This window comes from Ceratina calcarata, unplaced genomic scaffold (assembly GCF_001652005.2).
Source record: "Ceratina calcarata isolate Rehan_Ccalc_2016 unplaced genomic scaffold, ASM165200v1 scaffold466, whole genome shotgun sequence".
NCBI lineage: Eukaryota > Metazoa > Arthropoda > Insecta > Hymenoptera > Apidae > Ceratina > Ceratina calcarata.
The window spans coordinates 102,255-107,128 of record NW_017170692.1 but is presented as its reverse complement, the minus strand read 5'-3'; the positions used below and the strand labels follow the sequence as shown (position 1 = coordinate 107,128).

At 32.9% G+C, this 4,874-nt stretch overlaps 1 protein-coding gene across 3 annotated transcripts in view; it reads left to right on the top strand.

Moving 5' to 3' along the window:
• Positions 1-2,077: 2,077 nt before the first annotated feature.
• LOC108627389 (trace amine-associated receptor 9) overlaps positions 2,078-4,874 on the top strand; it is an 86,268-nt gene continuing 83,471 nt past the window's right edge. For 2 of the 3 annotated variants that reach the window (XM_026815554.1, XM_026815553.1), the window contains exon 1: positions 2,078-2,571. The gene's annotated coding sequence lies outside the window, so the exon portion shown is untranslated. The remainder of the gene's footprint in view (positions 2,572-4,874) is intronic. The other variant, XM_018028597.2, reaches the window with a different exon arrangement.

Genomic DNA, 4,874 nt, shown 5'->3' with positions numbered 1-4,874 from the left:
ACTTAGGCGAAAAGTAGCAAAGTATGGTACAGGTGCGCCGTCGCGAAAGGGTTAAGCGCATAAGCAATTATACACACGAATTAAAAACAGATCAAATAGTTGAATTACTGCATATTGAAATGCATGATTATACTTACCTAGAGGTGAGTAGATATTAAGAAACATTAAGGAGTGAAAAATATTAAGGGACCGGGGTAATCACGAGACTTTTCTAGCATTTATCAGTAAATTTTTGATGTTCTTTGCTCTATTACATCTAGTCAAATTAAAACTAGCCTTATTAGATATTGGGATAATCTCACTGAATAATGACCAGAGCGCCATTTTAAGTTTTACCTTTTCGAAGAGACCTAACGACCTAAATATCTATTAATATAACAACGGAAAGTCAATTTTTTTAAACCCATATTTTTTGCTAATTTGGTGGGTAATACTAATGTTCTACCTTATTACGCAGGTAGGCTGTCTAGCTCCTTAAAATGTCCCAGATAGACTTTCATGACCGTTATGAGATGTAGAAATTAATTGATTAAAAATTGGTAACAATTTGCAGTAAATTCCATTTAAGTAAATGGATAAGGACGCAGGAAAGTATTATCCTTTAGGTCTGTCGATCCTAATACAGGTCATAGATATTTATTTCATGCGGCTTAACCACAATAGGACAATCTGCTCCCTATTCCCACTTTGTAAAACTTTATAAACTTTTGAGTTCAATATCTCAAAACCTAATTAAAATCGATCTAATGTTCGAAGGGTAAATGAAATCGCCTCAAAACACTTTATCAAACGATGAAAAAAAATATACAATAGGCCCATTTGAAAGAATGATCATCGCATCTCATTAAATAGAATTTCCAAATTTCCATTAAAAGATATACCCTCTTTAACCGCGCAAGTTTCATATAAAAATTGTTGTCTGCTTCCCATAATTCAGGTAATAAAGAACTGTCCAGTGTTCATAACGACGCAATTTTTTTATTCGTGACTTTTGCTTTATTTTGGCTTTAATTATTCCTTAAAATTTTTCCCATCAATAACCGAGCATCTTGTATGGTAATAACCGTCTTTACACACTTTGAGAATATACATATGTACATCACATGTAGAAGTATTAATGAATAGAGGGGAAAATTTTCGGTTCTACCTGTACATATACATTGAATCTCGTGATTATGTGTGTGTAATAAAAAATAAATATTTAATCTCAATTAAACATTTTATATATACGTACTATCGCAAATAAAAACATACACAGTAAAAGATAGATAATATTGACTTTAACATTAAGAAAGTTTGTACTAAGGGACAAATAAATTGATGACATGACCAGAATATAAAATGTATATTTTATTTTACACTTTACAAAGTTTTAGAATAACTGCAAATAGAAAAGATAAAACGAAAAGCTTGAATGGATCTTATGAAAATACTTCAGAAACCAAAATATTGTAGGCCTTATAGTTCCTCATTTTGCATAATAATTTTGCCCAAGTTTGCTTTATTCTTCATTCGTAATTTTGTCATAAACAGACTGCTAAATTTAGTCGATATTTGTGGTATTAGTTTAAAAACATTTGTTCCAGATAATTTTATCACTTATCTGAATGGTTTTATGCATTAAAAGTACCATTTATAATTTCTGCACGTTTTCTTATAAATGTATAAAATCCGTAGTTTAGTTATAATATTTCGTTTTGATTGCCTTCGCTTAAGAACATAGCTTTTAGAAAAAAATTTATTTGCTATCAGTTAAACATCTATAACATCAATAATCGGTGGAACATTAGTAGTGTACAGGGACTAGAACCTTGGTATTTCATACTTTTTGTGTCGGAACTCAAAAGATACGTACTTATTTTTCAAGTGATACGGCGATGTTTTAATAGACAGGAGTGTGTTGTGGGGCGTTCGGCATTTGGCAAAGTGGATCACTCGGTCCCGATCAGTAAAGGGCGACGGTGGGGGTGTGTGTAGAGAGTAGTGGTTGAGGATAGCGTGGGAGGATGGGTTTTGGCATAGCGGAACGTGTCGGTGCAGTAGGGGAGAATGGATCAGAATGGGAGAATGGGTGTTCTCTCCCAAGTGTTCGGCTGTCGGGAGCAGCCAGGCGGGTTAGTCAGTGCGTCGTCAGCCCTCGCGTCGTCGCGACGCTCTTCTACCTTTTCTTGTCTTTCTCGTTTTCGTCCTTCCAGTTCGTTCAACGACACCCATGTCGACGTACGAATCAACCGATACTATTCGCCGAATCTGAATACGTGTTCATATTCTTGACTCGTTGAAACTGTTTTCGTGATCTCCTGTGCTGTTACTGTTGCTGTTTTTGTCACATTGACAATCATAAACGGTACCGACAAGCTTTAAGGGTTACGAGCTATTGTCGAGAAGCGTATTAGTATTTTCTCGAAATTACATTACTTTCGTTCCTATTTGACTTGATTCCTCATGTAGTGATTTTTCACGATTTTTTTGAAAAAAGTATTTAAAACCTTTTACGTGTGACAGTGTATTTTCTAGTGCAATTGAAGAGTTTATCAATGGTTTCTGTGAATGGTGTCTTCGTATAAAAGCGTACGTACTTATCTCATATTTAACATCTTACATTCTTATGTTCACAGCGTATTTCCAATAGTTACGAATTACGTTTATAATTTTTATTATTAATATCTATTATATCTCATTAATTACACTGAAATACTATCTGTGTTTCATTCGTGATCAACTTAATAATAATGCGTTATAGTGAATAGAACTTGGATAAAAATTGTTCTTGTGAAAAAATTCACTTCAAAATAAAGACAAGAGAAAATCATAACGTAAATGTGCAGAGGCTTTGGGTCACGTGTACTAACATGTACAAAAAATGTTAAATGATATCTTTTGCGTATACGTACATACATACAAACATACATACGTACGCATAAATGAATATGTACATATGTAATGTGTTAATACCATTCTCTTCTAAATTTTTTCTGCGTGTTGTACTACGCTTCTTTGAATTCATTTTTAATAAAATTTTGAATGAAAGATGTAATTAAATTTAAAAGCATGTGTTATACTTTTTATGACTGTCAGTTTTTATTAATTCTTTTATCTAATATAATATTGAAAAGTACTGAGACCAATAGTTTTAATTAAATTAATTTTTGAATGTAAGTTTACGGTTGGTCACATTGATGATTTTGACAATTATTGATGTTTACCAAGTAACTATAAATTCCATGATTGAATTATGAGGAGGTTACGGTGTGAATTTACGTATAGTCAACAAACGAATATTTTTAATGTTAAATTAATGTGTCAAGTTAAAAGATATAAAAGTTGATATATTAAGGAGCATGAAGTATTCCTAACAAGGGAAAAATAGAAGACAAGAAATTCTTCTGTTTTTGCCATATAAAATTGTATGCACATACTAGTAATAGTAATAAATATTTCTATTTTTCATAAACTCTTTGTTTTATATTAATGTAAAAGATAATAATAAACATATCTTCTACAGATATATCTGTAAGCATCTATGTACATACTTAAATAAGTGTTACAAAAGCATGTATAAAATTTTTATTATTATATATTGAAATCGAAATTGTCACGAATATGATAACAAGCTAAACATTCTCATTACATGAAAAATTAATATGTATAGTAAATAAACGCTTTAAACGTGTATTCGGTAGAATTCCCTGCGAATACAAGTTTAATGTACTTTCATGAACCACGTATCAGACATTAGGTACAATTTAATTATTGGTCAAATATTAATGTTTTTAGTATATCATTATTAAAATTAGTCGTTCGTTTTAAACAATTGAGAACGTTTAATGTGTATCCTATCTTAAATAATTATAAAAAATTGAGAAGTATTATGAGAAGTATTATGAGATTTCCCGATCATGTACTATGATATGCTCACGTATTTCGTGGATATAACGAAAGATCCAAGATCACTAGTTAGCCTATCCCTCACCATTATCCCTAACTATCCTAGTAAGTTGTTACTTAAGGTACGGATGTTCGAAGTTTGTAATGTAGAAGCCACCCCTATCCTCCAGGGATATCTTTCAAGCCATTATCCCGTCGTACGTTCCACTTGTTTGTTCCGTTAGGGTGAAGTCACTAGGTAGACGGTTCGCTAAGAATGCTCCGTTAACGAAAAAGCTTAATTCTCCCATCTAAATGCATCCATTGCCGCTGCGGCTAAATCTTCACTGTTCATGGAAGGTTGTTAGCATTGCGCAGCCTTCTCTTAGTACTTACTAACGTAATAAAGCTATCTTAGCGTTAATTCTCGTCTGACTGTCTACTCTTTTAGCGCCTTCCATTTCAATGATATTTTCTATTCTCGTTTAGTAACTTTGATATTGGAATAACCGTGTTTCTGAGATCTGATTTCGGAAATTCTATCGGAAGTTTTGGTTTCGGTACTGTTCGAACGTTATTGTACATTTTTAATATAAACGTGGCAATTCATGGTTGGATTTTGCTTTTTGAACCATATCACTCAATGTAATTTTTTATTAAATTTTGACTTTTACTGATTCTAAAAGCTGACTTTGTTTTTGAGGTAAACGATTTTGAGGATCCACCAAGTATACGAGCGTTAAAGGTACGTGTCTACTACGACTGCAACGTGTAACGAAAATTCTACGGGCGTACGTGGTCGCGCGCGGGTGTTCGCGTCGCACGAGCAATGGTCTCTTAGCCCTTACCTTCGGTGCACGCGTACTTAATGGATCCACAAAGCCATTTTTCTCGGAAATGAAGCCTCGAGCTCAATTTTACCATTTTCGATTTTCTTCTTATTTTGCTTTAAATATTTTTTATGGTAACTGAACCTACTGTGCTCCTGACAATAAACTATATTAAAT